Below are 22220 nucleotides of genomic sequence, written 5' to 3' on the forward strand. Positions count from 1 at the left end.
GTTATTGTCTGGAAACTAGAAAAATGCTTGTTTTTGGCCCTTTATTCCTAAACTGTTGGCCCCATAACCCCTAAAATAAATCCCAACCTTCTACTTGAGGTATTAAACATTGTCGTACAATTTCAGAGAAATCGAAATACTTATACACAAGTTATTATCCTGAATGCTTGTTTTTTGCCCCTTTTGGGCCCCTAATTCCTAAACGGTTGGGACCATCATCCCCAAAATCAATCCCAACCTTCCTTTTGTGGTATTGAACCTTCTTAAAAAATTTCATAGAGATCCATTCACTTAAACTAAAGTAATTGTCCGGAAACCAATGTGTCTTCGGACGACGACGACATCATACGATCCCAAAATTTTTTTTGCAGTCATATTAAAAGAGCTCAATTAAAAAATATTTTTATGAAAGAACTGCTGGTGGTCCAAAATCAACAACATTTTATTCCACTATTAAAGCATTTTTATCTAATATAAGCATTAAATCAAACAATAACATAATTTTATATGAAAATGATAAAATTCTCAGTGATCCTAAAGAGGTATCAGAAATTTTCAATAAATTTTTCATAAAAATAGCTAAAGATATAGGAGGCAAAAACATTAAAAAAGAAATCACCCAAGTCTAATAAAAATTGAAGAAAATAAAACTGATTATAATGAGTTGAATTTTAAACCTGCAACAGAAGAGTTTGTGAGTAAACAAATAAATAGATTAAATATAAGAAAAGCTACTTGATATGACAATATTTCACCAAAAATTATAAAAATGGCACAACCAGTAATATCATATCCTATTAAAATTTTAGTTAATTCATCAATTGAAAGTTCAATTTTTCCAGATAATTTTAAAGCTGCTTAGGTATCCCCACTTTTTAAAAAGAATAACTCTCTAGATTAAGAAAACTATAGACCTGTAAGTGTGTTACCATGTATTTCCAAAATTTATGAAAGAGCTATACATGATCAATTAATGGAATTTTTAAATAAACATTTTCATCCTCTTCTTTCCACATTTAGGTCAGGTTTTGGTTGCCAAACAGCACTTATTAAAATAATAGAAGACTGGAAAAATGCTCTGGACGACAACAAATTTATTGCCGTAATTCTGATGGATCTATCTAAAGCATTTGATTGTTTACCGCACAATTTACTTTTACTAAAATTGGAATCATATGGTCTGTCAAAAAATTCTCTAAAATTATTACAAAGTTATTTAGAAAACAGAAAACAACGTATCAAAGTTGGAAGTTCTTACAGCGAATGGGATTGTATGTTTAAAGGTGTACCACAAGGGTCAATTCTTAGTCCATAGATATAAGAAGATGTGGTATGAATGCCAGTTCTTTTCAATGTCTTCATAAATGACATATTTCATTTTGTACAAAATAACACCATTTATAATTGTGCTGATGATAACACTGTATCATATAGAGATTATGATATAGATAAAGTTGTTGAAAGTTTAGAAACTGATAGTTTAAATCTAATAAACTGGTTTTCGATAAATTTAATGAAGGCTAATCCAAAACAAATTCCAGGCTATAGCCATTGGAAAAAAACAAATAAACATATTTTGACATTCAATTTAAATGGAAACAAAATTTCTTGTGAAGAAAATGTTAAACTTCTGGGAATAACTATAGCTTCAGACTTAAACTTTAACAATCATATATCTGAAATATGTAAAAAGGCATCAAGACAATTAAATATTCTAAAACGAATGGGTAAATATTTAAACAGGCTAGGTAGGTTAACAGCATACTACTCATTCATTCTTTCGAATTTTATCTATTGTCCAGTAATTTGGCACTACTCTAGTGAAAAAAATTCCTTTAAAATGGAAAAAATTCAAGAAAGAGCTCTTAGATTCATCTATGAAGATTATGAAAGTTCATACGAAAATCTGCTAGAAAATTCAAAATTACCTTCTTTAAAAATAAGAACAAGAGGCTGTCGAGTGACAGCAAACTGGATTTTCCTGCAGAGGTCGAACCCTGAACAGTTGAGCAAGTATGGACACAACATTTAAGCTTAAAACAGCTCTGAATTTGGATTGTGATTGAATATTTAAAATAGATTATTATCTAATTAATAATGAAAAAGATATTTGCAAAAATGAACCCCAAACAGAATCATGTAAAAATTAAGCATTAACACACACAACAAAAATAAAATACCACATAACAACTGTGACATCTACCTTCATTACACACATGACTTAAGAAAATAGTTATAAAGAAATTTTGACAACTAACGATTAAAATTAATTGAACAGAATCCATATACTAATTTATCATTACTGGTTCATGGAATGAGTTTGAGTCATTTCCCTTTGAACAGAAATATGGTTTAACTAATAAAGAAAACATAGTTCTCTAAAATTAGATATGATGTTACACAATGTATATCTATTTTCAAATTATAATCAAATATAATTAATAGTTCCAAATATTTTTTCTTTCATTTGTCACAAACTAATACAGATCTGCAACTTATCTATCAATGTCAACAACTTTATCTTCACAATGTAATGTAATGAAATATATCCTTTAATAAAAATAGATTATTATCTAATTAAAGGAGTTCACTTCCTAAAAAAAAATTATATATATAGCATTCAGAAAATTAGTTTATACAGAATAACAAACAAACCTACCACAAAATTCTTCAAACAATTTACCAAAGAAAAGAAAAAAAAATCCAAAATGTCATTTATCATTAATACAATGTCTTTTAAAAATCTTTTAAAAAATTAGTTATTTCCCTTTGTACAGAAATGGAATAATTCATCAAAAATAGAATTCTTGAGAAAGGGCTATAACTCAACAACGAGAAAAGCTACAATCATGAAAATTGAACTTGACCTTCCTTTAGTCACAGGAAACAACATATCTAAAATTTCGTCAAAGCATTTTCACGTTAATGAACGGACACTGTTCGGCAGCCGCCCGCCATACATCCCCAAATCAATAACCGATTTTTCCTTCGAAAATCCGGTTAATAAAAACTATTGCAACAAAAACTTTCAAAATAATTCACAAAAAAAGTCCAAGCTATCTTCATGAATTAATAGATATCAAAATTCAGAAGTATGATTTAAGATCACAGAAAACAGCAGTATTCACGAGAGTCAGAACTACCAGGTATGGTTTAAGATTGTTTCGCTATAATGCTGCACAAATCTGGAATGAGCTGCCTAACCATTGTCGAATGGAAACATCTTATAACCTATTCAAAAAATTGGTACAAACATGGGATCCAAATAACAGCTCATGCCAGTGCAGTGCATGCATATAGTGTTGTTATACCTGTGCTTTTTTATTTTATGTGTGACTATTTGATTTTTTTAGCTTTTTTAGTTGCTAGTATCTGCTGTGCTTATCATTTTATATTGTGCTATGTTTTAAGATATACTTTAATTTGCATGCTATGCTTTTTAACTTTTATATGTCATCTATGGTATCTTACTATGCACTGTATGTTTAAAATTGTGTTGTTTTCATGACTTATGTATGTGTGTATATATGTTGTTATTCAGTTGATTTGAAAAGCTCACTAGAGCTTGTGTTTATGTAGTTTATTGAATATCGACTTTAAATAAATCTTTGAATTGAATTGAGTGGTTGAGTAATGAAAATCTGAAAATGCATCACACAGTAAAGCATGCTCACATGAAACAAAATACCATACATGGTCATTACATCTATCTAAATTGTATGTTTAAGAATATATCTTAAGTGTTCAGTAAACAGGAAGTTCATAAGCAATGAATGTGAAAACACATCACTGGTTATAGCATGCTCACATGAAGCTTGCTACCAAATTTCTGAATTGTAGATCCTAAAAGAAGTTTGACAAAAATTTCATGGGACAAACAGACATAAACCAGTATATAGTACCCCATCCTTCAAAGCAGAGGGAATAAAAGTTGAAAGCAATATGCAAACCAGGGTTTTCAAAATGGTCATATTGTAAGTCCTTATGCAGAAATGTTTGTAATCATTCCTTCATCTAGCTTTTTGATGACACATGAACACAAGGTAAGCACTGAAGAGTAGATAAGTTTTCCTTTCAAAATAAATTGAAATTTTGAAAAGTCTTACCCTTTATAACAGTAAATACGTAGATCCATTTTGTAAAAATAGTAAAGACTTTTGCTTTTAGTTTTATGCTCTTTACCTAATGACCTTAACCCAATTTGCATTTCCATAAAAAAAGGGAGAAAATCATAAAAATCAAATACATTTGTGAAAGTTTAATAATTATAAATGGATTCTGAAAGGAAAATAAGGATAATGTTAAGTCTTATATATATAATTACCTGCTTCATGTGTAAGAAATGAATAGTGGTTAATCATTTCAATTTTCACAAAGTAGAGTTAAACATTGCTGAATAAGGATTTTATGGGCAGTCAAATCAGACGAACAATTTGGGTTACATATATGTATTTGACTTATTTGAAATTTTATCTTGCTTATCATTTTTACTGCTCACAGTTCTGCTCTCAATAGTTTTCAAGTAGGCAGTCAAAATTCTGCATGGACAAATGATGGAGTCACTTGACAATTGTCGTCCGACATGTTGGATAAATTTTGATTTGCTTATCATTTTTACTTTTAATAGTTTCTTTCCATCTATTATACTTTCAAAATAATGGCCAATAAAATGCTTCGCTGGGGCGCAGCTTGATACGACCACAGAGGTCGAACCCTGAACAGTTGGGGTAAGTATGGACACAACATTCAAGCTTGATACAGCTCTGAATTTGGATTGTTATTAAATATTTGACACAGCATAGGTTTCTGACACAGAAAGAATGTGGTCTAAGAACTTGAATTTTTTTAATTTACCTATTATGGTCCAATGTCCAAAATCAAAATACATGGTTAGATTCAGCATATCAAAGAACCCCATATATTCAATTTTTGTTAAAATCAAACAAAGTTTAATTTTGGACCCCAACTTGGACAAACTTGAAAACTGGGCCTATAATCAAAAATCTAAACACATGTTTAGATTCAGCATATCAAAGAACCCCAAGAATTCAATTTTTGCTAAAATCAAACTAAGTTTAATTTTGGACCCTTTTGACCTTAATGTAGACCAATTTAAATAAAATGCTTCGCTGGGGCGCAGCTTGATACGACCGCAGAGGTCGAACCCTGAACAGTTGGGGCAAGTATGGACACAACATTCTAGCTTGATACAGCTCTGAATTTGGATTGTTATTAAATATTTGACACAGCATAGGTTTCTGACACAGAAAGAATGTGGTCTAAGAACTTGAATTTTTTTAATTTACCTATTATGGTCCAATGTCCAAAATCAAAATACATGGTTAGATTCAGCATATCAAAGAACCCCATATATTCAATTTTTGTTAAAATCAAACAAAGTTTAATTTTGGACCCTAACTTGGACAAACTTGAAAACTGGGCCCATAATCAAAAATCTAAACACATGTTTAGATTCAGCATATCAAAGAACCCCAAGAATTCAATTTTTGCTAAAATCAAACTAAGTTTAATTTTGGACCCTTTGGACCTTAATGTAGACCAATTTAAAAAACGGGACCCAAATTAAAAATCTAAAAACACGGTTAGATTTGGCATATCAAAGAACCCCAATAATTCAATTTTCGATGAAATCAAACAAAGTTTAATTTTGGACCCTTTTGACCTCAATATGAACCAATTTGATAGCGGGGCCTACAAATAAAAAATCTAAATACATGGTTAGATTCAGCATATCAAAGAACCTCATATATTCAATTTTTGTTGAAATCAAACAAAGTTTAATTTTGGACCCCAATTTGGACCAACTTGAAAACTGGGCCCATAATCAAAAATCTAAATACATGTTTAGATTCAGCAAATCAAAGAACCCCAAGAATTCAATTTTTGTCAAAATCAAACTAAGTTTAATTTTGGACCCTTTGGACCTCAATGTAGACCAAATTAAAAAACAGGACCCAAAATTAAAAACTTAAATACACGGTTAGATTTGGAATATCAAAGAACCCCAATAATTCAATTTTAGATGAAATCAAACAAAGTTTAATTTTGGACCCTTTTGACCTCAATATGAACCAATTAGATAACGGGGTCCACAAATAAAAAATCTAAATACATGGTTAGATTCAGCATATCAAAGAACCCCATATATTCAATTTTTGTTGAAATCAAACAAAGTTTAATTTTGGACCCCAATTTGGACCAACTTGAAAACTGGGCCAAAAATCAAAAATCTAAATACATGTTTAGATTCAGCATATCAAAGAACCTCATATATTCAATTTTTGCTAAAATCAAACAAAGTTTAATTTTGGACCCTTTGGACATTAATGTAGACCAATTTGAAAACTGGACCCAAAATTAAAAATCTAAATACACTGTTAGATTCGGCATAACAAATAAATAAATGTGATCAAAGATTTTACAAATCTAATGCGCCATACTGTGCAATTAAAGATTACTTCTTGAAATTTTTCAATATTTGAAATTTGAAAAAAAAATAATATTTGAAGAATAATTCTTTTTAATTTCTGAAATCTGAAATGAGAAAAAATTGGCCCCCCACAATTTCTTTTTATCCCCCCCCCCCTTTTTCCCCCAAAAAAATTCTTTCCCTCAAGATATGGTCATAATCTCAATTCAAATTTCCAATGGAGTTGGCAACCATAATTACCCATTTAAATTTACCATAGTGCTAACTTAATCTATTTTATAATAGAATTAATAAAAATATAGTGTCAAATCTTTCATATGGATTTTTTTGTAAAAAAAAAAGATGAAAACATTTGCAGATATTTTTACTGGTCTTCCTTTATAAATATGCATTTCTTTAAACATAATTTAAAAGCAGTGTAAGGGAAGTAACCAAAACGTTGTATTTGGATTACCTCCCTTACACTGTTTTAGATTATCTTTATTGTTCATTAACCATTACTTTATACATAATTTAAAAGCAGTGTAAGGGAGATAATTTCAATGATGTATTTGATTTATCTCCCTTACACTGCTTAAAATTATGTTTTGTACTAAAGTATTTGTCCATTAACCAGGACAACCATGTTTTTCCCCCTTTTTTGCCTCTAATTCCTAAACGGTTTGAGCCATAACCCCCCAAAGCAAATCCTAACCATCCCTTTGTGGTATGGAAACTTGTAGTATAATTTCAGAGAGATCCATACACCGTTCCACAGTTATTGTCTGGAAACTAGAAAATGCTCATTTTTGGCCCCTAATTCCTTAACTGTTGGTACCATAACCCCCAAAATCAATCCCAACCTTCCTTTTGTGGTATTTAACCTTATGGTCAAATTTCAAAAAGATCCATTCACTTAAACTAAAGTTAGAGTGCGAAAACCAATATGTATTCGGACGACGACGCCGGACGACGACGCCAACGTCATACCAATATACGACCACAAAATTTTTTTGCGGTCGTATAAAAACGGGACTTAAAATTAGAAATCTAAATACACGGTTAGATTTGGAATATCAAAGAACCCCAATAATTCATTTTTTGATGAAATCAAACAAAGTTTAATTTTGGACCCTTTTGACCTCAATATGAACCAATTTGATAGTGGGGCCCACAAATAAAAAATCTAAATACATGGTTAGATTCAGCATATCAAAGAACCCCATTTGTTCAATTTTTGTTGAAATCAAACAAAGTTTAATTTTGGACCCCAATTTGGACCAACTTGAAAACTGGGCCAAAAATCAAAAATCTAAATACATGTTTTGATTCAGCATATCAAAGAACCTCATATATTCAATTTTTGCTAAAATCAAACTAAGTTTAATTTTGGACCCTTTGGACCTTAATGTAGACCAATTTAAAAAACGGGACTTAAAATTAAAAATCTAAATACACGGTTACATTTGGAATATCAAAGAACCCCAATAATTCAATTTTTGATGAAATCAAACAAATTTTAATTTAGGACCCTTTTGACCTTAATATGAACCAATTTGATAGCGGGGCCCACAAATAATAAATCTAAATACATGGTTAGATTCAGCATATCAAAGAACCTCATATATTCAATTTTTGTTGAAATCAAACAAAGTTTAATTTTGGACCCCAATTTGGACCAACTTGAAAACTGGGCCCATTATCAAAAATCTAAATACATGTTTAGATTCAGCATATCAAAGAACCCCATATATTCAATTTTTGTTGAAATCAAACAAAGTTTAAATACTGGACCCTATCTTGGACCAACTTGAAAACTGGGCCCATAATCAAAAATCTAAACACATGTTTAGAATCAGCATATCAAAGAACCCCAAGAATTCAATTTTTGTTAAAATCAAACTAAGTTTAATTTTGGACCAAGGATCCGGAAATTTTTCCAGACAATTTCGGTCATTTTGAGATGTTTGAAAAGTTGGTGCCCCTTTTCAAATTGCCGATATCAACTTGACTATATTCATAGCATCAACGAACATGACGAACTTGTATTGCTGTTTCATCGCATTTACTACGTAAATGTCTTATCATTACCATGAAGGACAGTTTAGGGAAGGCAACAGTCTAAAATTGAAATGATTTTAATGACTCAAAATGGTTAATTTCTCAGACATTGCTAACGTTTCTTTCAATTTGACAAAAGTTAAAACCGGAAGTTTGCGATATTTTAAAGTACGAATAATTCCGGATTCATTTCCGGGATTTGTTTTGTTTATCAAATTAACAGGAAAACACCGGCTTTTTTATTTTATTACCTTTAAAGGTGTTTGAATATAACAGATAATAGTTGCACTCGTTTAATTTAGCATGAAATCAATTTGCATTTTACGATTAAATATTAAATTTGCTGAAGACAATTTCACGCATGCGTATTCCATAGTAAATAAAGCACATGTGTTACTCATGAAAAAATACTTTTTTCTACGTAAATTTAGATTTAATTTTTAAATCAGAATTGATGACTGTCTTTGATGAAAAGTAAATAAATAATGAATACACATGTCAGGGAACTTTAATGTTTTAAAGATATTATTCTGAGCTTGTGATCACTGTCAGGTGTGAATTAAAACCACAGGTAAAAAGTGATTAGTGATCATTAGCCAATGTTTCCTGGAGGCATTGGTATAGATATTAGGAGGGCCCTCAGGATTATCAAACTATCTAGTGGCAGTTTTATTACAGGAAAGGGATTATAAACAAAAACAAGTGATCACAAGTGCAAAATGGCGATTACGAAATCCGATTTCAAACATTGAGTCAATGAAATGACCGAAATTACTTCTGTAAAAAAATAAAATTTGTCCTAAATCCTAATTACTCGTTTAGGACAAATAGTTTCATCTTAGGACATGACTGGCAAATATGATCATTTCCGGACCCTTGTTTTGGACCCTTTGGACCTTAATGTAGACCAATTTAAAAAACAAGACCCAAAATTAAAAATCTAAATACACGGTTAGATACGGTATATCAAAGAACCCCAATAATTCAATTTTAGATGAAATCAAACAAAGTTTAATTTTGGACCCTTTTGACCTCAATATGAACCAATTTGATAGTGGGGTCCACAAATAAAAAATCTAAATACATGGTTAGATTCAGCATATCAAAGAACCCCATATATTCAATTTTTGTTGAAATCAAACAAAGTTTAATTTTGGACCCCAATTTGGACCAACTTGAAAACTGGGCCAAAAATCAAAAATCTAAATACATGTTTAGATTCAGCATATCAAAGAACCTCATATATTCAATTTTTGCTAAAATCAAACAAAGTTTAATTTTGGACCCTTTGGACTTTAATGTAGACCAATTTGAAAACTGGACCCAAAATTAAAAATCTAAATACACTGTTAGATTCGGCATAACAAATAAATAAATGTGATCAAAGATTTTACAAATCTAATGACCCATACTGTGCAATTAAAGATTACTTCTTGAAATTTTTCAATATTTGAAATTTGAAAAAAAAATAATATTTGAAGAATAGTTCTTTTTAATTTCTGAAATCTGAAATGAGAAAAAATTGACCCCCCACAATTTCTTTTTATCCCCCCCCCCCCTTTTTTTCCCCCAAAAAATTCTTTCCCTCAAGATATGGTCATAATTTCAATTCAAATTTCCAATGGAGTTGGCAACCATAATTACCCATTTAAATTTACCATAGTGCTAACTTAATCTATATTATAATAGAATTAAAAATATAGTGTCAAATCTTTCATAAGGATTTTTTTGTAAAAAAAAAAGATGCAACATTTGCAGATATTTTTACTGGTCTACCTTTATAAATATGCATTTCTTTAAACATAATTTAAAAGCAGTGTAAGGGAAGTAACCAAAACGTTGTATTTGGATTACCTCCCTTACACTGTTTTAAATTATCTTTATTGTTCATTAACCATTACTTTATACATAATTTAAAAGCAGTGTAAGGGAGATAATTTCAATGATGTATTTGATTTATCTCCCTTACACTGCTTTAAATTGTTTTGTACTAAAGTATTTGTCCATTAACCAGGACAACCTTGTTTTTCCCCCTTTTTTGCCCCTAATTCCTAAACGGTTTGAGCCATAACCCCCCAAAGCAAATCCTAACCATCCCTTTGTGGTATGGAAACTTGTAGTATAATTTCAGAAAGATCCATACACCATTCCACAGTTATTGTCTGGAAACTAGAAAATGCTTATTTTTGGCCCCTTTTCGGCCCCTAATTCCTTAACTGTTGGTACCATAACCCCCTAAATCAATCCCAACCTTCCTTTTGTGGTATTTAACCTTATGGTCAAATTTCAAAAAGATCCATTCACTTAAACTAAAGTTAGAGTGCGAAAACCAATGTGTCTTCGGACGACGCCAACGTCATACCAATATACGACCACAAAATTTTTTTGCGGTCGTATAAAAACACAAAAATTGAGTAAAAATGGCAAATAACTCTTATAAGTAGTCTGTTAATTTTTGGTGGAAAAAGAAAGGAAGGACTGAGATAGAACTTTACATTCTGAGCATTGTTTTCTTGTCATGTTTTCTCTATCAACATCATGTACATGTGAATATGAGACAACTCAGCCCAGAGACAACTCAGACCAAGTTGACCCGTTAAGAACTTATATACAGCTTTCAAACAACAGAAAAAAAAAATAAATCTAGGGAGCATCATACAATCTTCAACAATAGGCAGATGCATGTCTACACAAAAAGTCAAGCTCGAAATTGTCCTCAGTCTATCTTGTGATCTTGAATGGTCTAAATAGACAATCCACCTTCTCTTCATAGATAGTATGAATTGTCTTTTACAGAGTAGACACTCATTTAATCATTTATATAGTCAAAAAGGGCATCAAAACTCTCCATTTATACTTTTTCTGAGTTTGCATTGCAGAATGTCTGAGTTGTCTTTTTTGTAGACAGTCCGAGTTGTCTTAAGTTTGAGTTGTCTTGCATCCATACATCACGTTACCTGCACATGTATAATGGCTTTCAAAATAATAGACAACTACTTGCATTTTACCCTTAAGTTCTATTTTTAACTATTGGTGGTAATGCTGGTTGATTGGCAGAAATAAAAATAAAAGAATATTCATCCCTTGTTCGGAAATCACATGGAAAGCACTAGACAACCTGTGATAAGTGTCCACCAACTAGTATGATCACCATCAAATAGTGGCCATTTGTTGGGGGTCATAAATGATAGGATAGTCATGATAGTGGTCAAGCTAATTGGGTTACCTAAATGTAGTGATATTCATTAATATTTATCTGTTGAGCAGTCAGATGTGTAAATGACTTCAATTTTAAAATTAAAATTATCATTCTTCATTAGAGAAAAAAATCAAGAAAATGTTATCACTTATAAGTGTTTAAATTTCTACTTCTAAAATTACTTAAGTGATATCTGAAATTTTATCTGAAGACAATCATAGTTTTAATGGAAGATGGTTAAATATATATGGGATTACAATTATAAATTCATGCTTTGACTTATCAATTTTAACTTTTTCTGTTCCTTCTGAAGACTAAAACAATTACAAGAACAATTCTATTTATGTTACATTGAGAAAACATACTTCACAATAAACTGCTTTGCTGAGCGCAGCTGGATACGCCCGCAGAGGTCCAACCCTGAACAGTTGGGGCAAAAATGGACACAATATTCAAGCTTGATACTGGTCTGAATTTGGATTGTAATTAAATATTTGACATATTAAAGGTTTCTGAATAAATGTAGTCAAAGAACTTGAAATTGATTATATGAATTGAATTTATATTCAATTAAAGATTTCTTGCTGTTGTGCAATACACTGTGCTGTTGCTTAATACTTAGTAAATCTGTTGTCTGACTATAAACAAATAAAGTTAAATTTCTACTCAATGTCATATTTGAAATTGATGAAAATCAATAAGGAGATTACAACAATAGCTATAAATAATTCACCAGAGTTTCATGAGAACTGCTGAAAGCATTTTTGAGTTATTGTCCAAAAATTAGAAAATCCCCCCTTTTTTAATGAATAAAACCCCATAACTCAGAAATGTAAAATCTAAAATTTATAAAATTCTAAAGGGAGCTTACATCAACAGATATAAATAATTCACCAAAGTTTCATGAGAACTGCTGAAAGCATTTTTGAGTTATTGCCCAAAAACTGGAAAATCCCCCCTTTTTTAATGAATAAAACCCCACAACTCCATTGAACTCAGAAATGTAAAATCTAAAATTTATAAAATTCTAAAGGGAGCTTACATCAACAGATATAAACAATTCACTAAAGTTTCATGAGAACTGCTGAAAGCATTTTTTAGTTATTGTCCGAAAACTGGAAAATCACCCTTTTTTTATGAATAAAACCCTGTAACCCGGAAACGTAAAATCTAAAATTTATAAAAATTCCAAAGGGAGCTCATGTCAATAGATATAAACAATTCATCAAAATTTCTTGCAAGTTGGTGAAAGCATTCTTGAGTTATTGTCGGAAAACTGGAAAATCCCCCCTTTTTTTAATGAATAAAACCCCAAAACTCTGAAACGGTAAATCTGAAATTTATAAAAAACAAAAGGGAGCTCATGTCAATAGATATAAACAATTCACCAAAGTTTCATGCATATTGGTTACAGCTTTTTTGAGTTAATGTACGACATGTTGACGACGGACAGACGGTCAACGGTATACCATAATACGTCCCGTAAACGGGCGTATAAAAACCGTCAGACCTGTCGGCCCTTGCCAACAAAATCTCGTCCGACTTTTTAATGTTTGAGTAGGTGCATTTTGACAAATTGCATATGGTGATCATGAATATTAACGGGACTCAGTGAATACATGATTTATTGAAACAATATCGAGATTTTCGAAAAAGCATACTTAAATTCTGACTACAGACCTATGTATACTTTAATTTCATTTTCTAAAGTTTTCTACCATAATATCTAATATTACAAGTTAGGTCATAATTTTCAAAACGTGAAGGACTACCACATTTTTGTCAGTCCTTGGTCTTAAGGAAACATTTAAAGTATCTTGAACTCTGCAAAAATATGATGAATCAGGTAATGCACAATATCACTGGCCCCATTGGCAGGGGATTCCATTATAATGAGGTTAACTTAGTCCGCTAAAAGAGAGGCGAAGGATACCAAAATGACCTTCAAACTCATAAGTCGAAAATAAACTGACAACACCATGGCTAAAAAAGAAACAGACAAACAACATAAAAAACCACACGGAGTAACATGAACCCCACTAAAAACTGGGGGTGATCTCAGGTACTCCGGAAGGGTAAGCAAATCCTTCTCCACATGTGGCACCCATTAAAATTATGCTAAAGTTGAGTAAACAGCAATATGCTGCATTTACAGAATCTGGGTCTGTACGCCCTAGAACCTGTTCACCTTAATACATGTACTTGTTTGCCCCGAGTCCATTCGCCCTGATTCTTATTTTATTTGTTGTGTAATGGTATACGTATAATATATTATTTGAATGGAATATATTAAGGTGTGTTGAAAATTTCGTCAAATATGTATGTTGTACTGCTGCTATTGATATTTATTTTCTTTTGATTAAAACAACTGAAGACCAAATTATCTAGGTTTTTTGGTGTTTTTTTTTCTCTTCTGTTGTTTTGGTTGTTTTTTTTCTTTTTACCAAGTTATCTGTTAGTATAATATATAGTTTATGGAAGAATTAAGTGATTCAATAAATCACTTCCATACATGAATATAACAAAACACACTTGAGATCAAAAGAGCCAAGCTGCAAAAATAAATTCTCTTGTATATTATATAATTTGTACATGATTTGTTTTTACTTTTTCAAAGCAGACTAGTTTGTTTAAAAAAAATTATTTTCCTTCTCAAACCATTAAAGACTATTCAACAACTGTTCAGATCAAAGAAATCGTAAATTTACCTAATCATCTTAACAATCAACAGCCATTTAATATTAATTCTAAATATTAAAAACAAATCTTACAATGAAGACAATCATTACTCAAAAAACAAGCAATTAATTCAAAAACATTTCAATGCTCTTCAACTTCCTAAATTAATTGGCCTTTTGATTTTTTTTTAATTAATGCAACCCTGATGAGTCTTTAGTTGAAACTGTGGCGTACAAATTCATAAAACTGGTATCTTTGATGTGTTTTTTTTTTTCATGTTTTTAAGATAATTTATATTTACCTAATAAATCCTGGCATAGGTATACCAAAATACAATATTAATATATCTATAGGAAAAACAGATCAAGGGCAAACGAACCCTGGGTGAACATGTAATTAGGGCGAACAGACCCGATACTGTAATTACAGAACTCATCCTAAACTACCTGGATTGTGGAGGCTGTCTTCAAGTTCAAGTTGAAAACTGCTGAATAACATGTAATTGTAACTGAACCATGGTCCATCATGTCCATGGCCAGTTGTGATTCATATTCATTTGAAATATACAAAAAATCGTTCTATATTCTATAGAAACACAAGTTTCAGACAACACCTGCCTCATACCAATTTAGTGTAAAGATCTTGTAGATGATGCCTGCAGATGATATCATGATGACGCCTTCAACAATGTTTACCTTTTTATATTGTCATGTATTGATCTGAAAGGTTGAGAATAGTCACTATCAGTTTTTCAGTCGTCGGTATTATCCAAATATCCTTAAAACAAGTAGCATTTATCACGATATTCAACAATAAATAACCTTGGTAATGATCACAGCAGTTGGCTACCAAAACTTATTTTACCTTGACACTGCCTCACCCTGGAACCTGTAACTAATCAGCAGTAAATATATTTCTGTTTATTGTCTTTTTAGACATGTAATTGAACAGAATTAGATCAAATAAAGAATTAAACTTACTTTATCTGTGTCACTAATTTCAAATTTTGATAATACATGTATACATTTTTTTCCGTTTTTATTTCATGACATGAAAGTGTTCATTTTATGATTAGGATTCGTCTATCGTGTTATACAATAATTTTTCGTCTACTACAATTTTTTGCTTTCTAATAATATTTCATATAGTAACACATTGAAAAAAAATTTTGACTGGATTTGAACAATTCATGTCAACTTCCAAGCAAGGACCGAAGCTCAAAAACTCGGCAATCATTTGTATATATGTCTCTAATTGAAAGTATCTATAAAATAATACTTGCGCTTACATCACTAGAAAAAGAGAACGCTTTACAACAAAAATAAAAACAGAGACATATACCGGTAATCGAATAAGACAAATCAACCTGAGACTATCCTGCTTGGTATAAAATGTACGTTAATCAAAATACAATCCATGATAGTTTTTTATATGAAAATATATAGTAGAAAATCTAAAGGAAAAAGTAAAATCACAAAAATACTGAACTCCGAGGAAAATTCAAAAGGAAAGTCCCTAATCAAATGGCAAATCAAAAGCTCAAACACATCAAACGAATGGATAACAACTGTCATATTCCTGACTTGGTACATGCATTTTCTTGTGTAGAAAATGGTGGATTGAACCTGGTTTTATAGCTAGCTAAACCTCTCACTTGTATGACAGTCGCATCAAATTCCATTATATTGACAACGATGCGTGAACAAAACAAACAGACACAATAGGTAAAAATGTCAAAAATAGGGGTACAGCACTGAGTCAACATTGTGTTATCATCTTAATCACTATAAAAACAAACAAATATAACAAAGAAGTACAAAAAGGCATACATCAAACTTAACATCCTCATTTTGCTTCTCTATTATACGATTTTATTTATCTATGTAAAATCCACCCATAAAGGATGGGAGGTTTTACGTAATGGCGTAGAATCGCGCGTTTGACGTCACACAGGTAGATATAAAATAATTGTGTCGTTCAAAGTATGACGGGATACATAAGTACAGAGTCACGTCAAATGGATATCACAAAAAACTGAGTTTGTATGATTTCAAAATATAAGATTTAACCTTAAGAAGTCTAAAAGGATTAAAAATGGTATTTACCTATTATCTAGATGTAAGAGACATGGGGATATAGAGTGTGCATTGCTTTTGCTGTATACAGATCTACTTATTGACTTATAAAGAATCGGTAAATCACAAATATGTCAACAACAAAAAATTGGAATAGTCTTATCGCGAAAGATAAGTATGTATACACCTTTAACATTTTAATTTATAGTCTGGCATTTCAAATTCGCACACAGTAGTGCCAAATTACCGGGCAATAGTTGATATTTGAGGAAATCCAAGAGTTGAAAGTTGTCAATCTGCCTAGCCTATTTAATTTCAGCTCGATCGTTGAAGAATATTTAACTGTCTTGATACCTTTTAACATATTTCAGATATATGACCGTTAAAGCATGTATAGCCGGGTAAAATGGCGTTCCGGCTAAATGGAAATCAAGAAGGAATATTTCGCTCCTTAAACTTTTATTTTAGCAGTCCGGCAAGACCGAACAACAAACTCCAAACCAAATGTAAAGTAACATACAAACAATAACAATATATATAAGCACAAGCAATTAAAGGATTAAGAAGATTAACATATGCCAAATAGAAATAACAATAGATTAGAAGAGTAATTAATGTCCGACACGTATAAGTAAATTATTGTCTAAACTGTTACAGAGAATAAATAATTAAATGAATAGAGTAAATGAATTTAAGTCCTTTGTCCAAGATTATGACACATAATCCGTGTAAAACACTTATGCCTAAATTTACGACAAAGTTCAGAATAATAAAATAAATGCAAAACCTAAATATACATTAAAACAATTGAATAAATAAAATGTTGTTTAAAACTATTTTCACACTGCACAGTCCAAATAGTCCGGTCATACATGTTTGGGACAGATTCTATATATATAATAACAACGTTGAGATTAACATTATTTTTACAAGAATTTTTTCCCGTGTAAGCTGAGTGCCGAAACATATAAAAATAAGATGTGATCAATAAGACACGGATAAGACCAGGAGCCATGCACGATTGTTCAACTGTTCGTTCAGCTAATCATATGAGCAAAACCAATACAGAACAGTTTTCTCTTCTGAACTATTTCACATTTTGTCATACCGGGGCCTTTTATAGCTAACATATATACGGTTATGGTTTTGTACCTTGTGACGTATGACACGTATATATGAAGTAGTTTACATCCTCGTCCTTTGGCCACTAGTGGATAGTTGTCTCATTGACAACCATATCACATCTCTGTATTTGTATATTTTAGCCGCCTAACATTACCCTAACTTGGGATTTTGGTGTAGCAACACAACATATGAATTAACTGTAAAACCAGTTGAAAAGGACTTGACCCTTCAGGCAGATCTGGACTAAACACAAAAACAAACAACAAAACTACAAAAAAAAAACACAAAGTACCGATCTTAATGTACTCACCGTTGCTGAAATCTAGTTTAAAGTCAACTAACTTAGTTTACCAAGGTCTCCCAGACTAAAATATCTATCAGTGCCCTCAAACAGATTTAGTTTTTAAGACTTCATAAGCAGCTAGAGAAAGGCTGTACCCTGTGCTATTCCGAAATAAAAGTGTTTACATGATATAAGACCGTAAGTGCCAATACCTGGACAGCGTTGAATACATTTATTAAACTATTATTTCATATCGTTTAAGAATTAGTTTCTCTTATTGGATATCAAGGGGCCACATGACATTCTTTATTCTTCAGTAATAATTTCCATCGGTCATTAACAGAAAAAAACGGACCAGAAAACCGGTCGTTAACGGACATTTACATGTTAATGACCGATGGGGCGTGGTTTCTCTGTTTTTACAGTTTAATAACCGGTGGGGCGTGGTTTCTCTGTTAAGAGAGATGTCTCTTTGATTAAACATTTTCCTGTTTTCAATTTTATATTGAAGTTGTTGAATATTTTACCATATGTTTTCGTTAATAATAAAATTATAGAAAACTTTATTTTGTATTCATATATTGAAAAAATGCACTTAAATGAATGGCAGTGACTTATAGTTATCACTATGACTGGTCTTCATTCTTTCCTGTAGAACTCGTACTATAACTCGAGTTTGCTTTGAACAATTTGAATTTATGAGAATTTTTAAAAACATGGTTCCTCAATAAAATAAACATAAAAAAAAGAAGTGGGAAACATCTATCTAAATTGGGAAGGTTAACTATTTATCACTCATATATTATGTCTAATTTCAACTATTGCCCTGTGGTTTGGCATTTTTGTGGGGAGGGTAACACTAAAAAAAATGGAAAAAATACAAGAACGTGCCTTGAGGTTCATCTATAAAGATGTTAGTAGTGACTATGAAACTCTTTTGTTAAAATTTGGTTTACCTTCTTTAAAAACAAGACGTCTACGAATGATGGCAATAGAAGTTTTTAAAATATTACACAAAGAGTCACCGGTTTCTCTCCATAATATTGTTAATTTTAAAAATGTACCTTACTCTTTTAGAAAGCAACAGACTGTTGAAGTACCACAGGTGAGAACAACACAATTTGGACTTCATTCATTAAGGTATGCTGGAGCTACACTCTGGAATGAGCTGCCTGATGCGATCCGTGTGCAGTCGAACCTGAACCAGTTTAAAAGTATGATCAACAACTGGAATGGCAACTCATGCAGATGTGGCTCCTGCAGATCTTAAAGCTTTTGATTTTTTATGTTTTTCATGCAACTTTTAGAACTAGTTTTGCTTATTTATTTCGTCTGCTTTGCATGTGCTTATAATCTAGTTTAGTGCTTTACTTGTTTGTGCTTGCTTTTATATATGAACATGTTTGCTTATGCAATATAGCTGTCTAACTTTGTATGTCTAATGTGTATGTTTTATATGTCCTATATGTCTTAATATAGTATGTGTTGTTATTGTTATTAATGTCGACAAAAAGCTCTACAGAGCTTATGTTTGTATTGTTCATGTAACCGGACTTAAAACTAAAATTTTCTATTCTATTCTATTCTATTCTGCAATGCTAAATAATAACCTTTAAGCATATAGCTTTCCGTATACGGCATGGGTTTTGCTCGTAGTTGAAACGCATGCAAGGTGACCTGAAGTTGTTTACATCCCGGCACAGGCACTTAATTTGTCTCTGGAAAACAAAATGCCTATATATATACTTTAATATATTAAAAGTTTTTTGTCAATCAGCTCAAAGACATAATTTTGTCATGTGACCGTGGCGTCGTCAACGTTTTTTCATGATTTACTCCTGAAAAATGGAATTTAGAATCAAAATATGAGGAATGACTGTAATAATTTTTCTGTCTATTCGAAATAACATAAAAAATGTGGTGCACACTTTTAAATAACCCGCGTAGTGTGCACCACATTTTTTTAGGTTATTTCTTCAGAAAAAATATTACAGTCATTCCTTAAATAGATGCAATATTTGGTATTAACTTTAGAAGAAAGACAATATAATTCGGGCCCTCTAAAATAATATCGTTGATAAGGTCAGTTAGTGGTGTTTTTTACTTACTTTTCTGTAACCCAATCCAGAACCTCATAACCACTTAATTCACGCCAAAAATTACAATTCTGATGTTGCCACATGTGAACAGTAAAGCAGTACTTTCTAATAGGATACTGTTTCATTTGCTGCGATCCATACAGGTTCACTACTTGACTTCCGTTTGCCATCAGGAAAAAACTCAAAATGTTAGGCAACGTAGGTCGCAGTTTATTAAGGAGTTCAGCAATACAAAAACAGCTGATGCTGCAGAAAAGAACTATGTTGGAAGCACCTCCAAGATATAGAATTTCTTTCGCTGTAAGCAGGGTTATGAATAGTTAATTTGTTATCCACAAGGTCGAAAGGACAAAACAAGCTTGCTTTTAATGTTCATTTTAATCTTTTTAGCAAATACGACTGTGTTTGAACGTAATAAAAATTCCGGGTACAATTAAACTGATGCTACTGGAAAAGTTAGAAGGCATGGGCATGGCTTAGCAAAAATAAATGAAATTTAAGGTTCTGAGATCTTATATTTAAAGACATAAACAAAAAAACAACAATAGCCTTGTTTACAACTTAACAATTATACTGATAAAATCTCTTTTTGATGTTGATGCAGGGCATAATCTTGCCAGTGAAATGACTAATTAAGTTACCAAAAAATTTTAAAATCGTTAAAATCAAGATAATTTGAAATGAACCAAGGACTAATGCTGTTGAATATTAATGGAAATAGATTAAATAATTTTTTTGAGACGACCAATTTACTATTTGGTTAAGGAGTGGGAGTTAATGGCTGATTGTTTGCTATTCATTGAATAAAAATTGATATGTGTAAAGTAATAAACAGCTTATGGATAATTTGATTGTAAAGGTACATGCCTGGTCAGTGTGTTTTGTTTCCACGACCTACTCTTTTTAATAGGAGGGATATCTTTTATAAAAATAACAATAAAAATTAGCTCTCTATATATATTTGATTATCAGTTAATTAATATGTGATTGACAGATATTTTCATTTAAAGGCCTACAATCATTCGTTAGATTCTCAAAAATCAAGTGACATGATATCCTGGACATTAATAATGTTTTACAAAATTATGACAAGTGGTGCAAGCAGTTCTTGATAAGAATTTAAAAAAAAACACATTTTATTTAAACTTAAATTCAAATTGTCAGTACATTTGTACAAATGATATGACAGTCACATTCTAAACTCACAAGTCAAAGAGAATATGACAGTGCCATGACAAATAAAATTTGAAAAACCTTGAAATGAAAAACAAGTCTACAAAACACACCATAGAAAACTAATGACTGAGCAACTAGAACCCCATCAAAACTCAGGTGATCTCAGGTCAGTCAGGTGCTCGGAAGGGTAGGCAGTTCCTGCTCCACATGTGGCACACGTTGTGTTGCTCGTACAAATACAAATCGGGTAATAAGTCTTATACAGTGATATCACAATCTAGGAAAAGAAAATTAATAAATAATTAGGTGACAATTATTGATAATGATTCACTCAAGGCGATAAGCAAAGTTCTGTAACTTTATATCTTGTTTATTATCTGGTGAGCAAAATGAAAAAAAAGAATAGGAAGAAAATATCCTTTAATTACAGGATTTTGACTGCTCTGTAAAGTGTATTTTGTTTTGTTTCAGGAGAAAGTAATAACTGGAGCCATTACAACGTTTGCTGTTTGTGGCCCTATATGTTGGGTGACATACTACACAGATGCTTACTTAGAAGAATCAAATAAACAATAAAAGAAATGGAATAACTTTACATTGACATTTTGTATTTGAACAAAATGACTCTACATGTTTTATTAAAATAGCTTTGTGAATAAACTAAGTACCCCTTCTTAATTCCTTATAATTGTTATCATACACTGACCAGAATGAAACAAAAAGTTCAGTCAGGTATCTCAGTTCAATCAATAACTGCAGTGCCATTAGTTTCCATACAATATAACTGATATATGTCTTCAGTGATCATAATAATCTCACATCCTCTAAAAAAATCTGGATTTTTTATTTGATTTAAAGTCTTAAAGGTAGCATTGGAAGAAAATGTAGACATTCTACAATAATTAATTACCGAAGCAGAAAACTACAATTTACAAAAGTACAAAGTGATATATGCACATGTATTGCAAAACTTAATCCTTTGACAAATGGTATATGATATGTTTAAAGCTGGGTAACAAATAAATTTGAAGCATAACATATCAGACATGAACAACATTAGGAATGACACTTTGCATGATTTAAATTTAAACCA

At 31.2% G+C, this 22220-nt stretch overlaps 1 protein-coding gene and 1 long non-coding RNA gene across 3 annotated transcripts in view; one reads left to right on the forward strand and one right to left on the reverse strand.

Annotated features, from left to right (window-relative positions):
• Nucleotides 1–15268, reverse strand: part of LOC127698331 (BTB/POZ domain-containing protein 7-like) — a 55954-nt gene extending 40686 nt beyond the window's left edge. The window contains exon 1 of one of the 2 annotated variants that reach the window (XM_052201738.1): nucleotides 15234–15268. The gene's annotated coding sequence lies outside the window, so the exon portion shown is untranslated. Of the gene's footprint in view, nucleotides 1–15064 lie in introns of both variants that reach the window. The other variant, XM_052201737.1, reaches the window with a different exon arrangement.
• A 4774-nt stretch (nucleotides 15269–20042) lies between these two features.
• Nucleotides 20043–21805, forward strand: LOC127698367 (uncharacterized). Its single transcript, XR_007980798.1, has 2 exons — nucleotides 20043–20251; nucleotides 21599–21805. It is a non-coding gene; the product is annotated as an uncharacterized LOC127698367 (long non-coding RNA).
• Nucleotides 21806–22220: the final 415 nt, after the last annotated feature.

The sequence above is a fragment of the Mytilus californianus genome, unplaced genomic scaffold (genome assembly GCF_021869535.1).
Source record: "Mytilus californianus isolate M0D057914Y unplaced genomic scaffold, xbMytCali1.0.p SCAF_4, whole genome shotgun sequence".
NCBI classification, from domain to species: domain Eukaryota; kingdom Metazoa; phylum Mollusca; class Bivalvia; order Mytilida; family Mytilidae; genus Mytilus; species Mytilus californianus.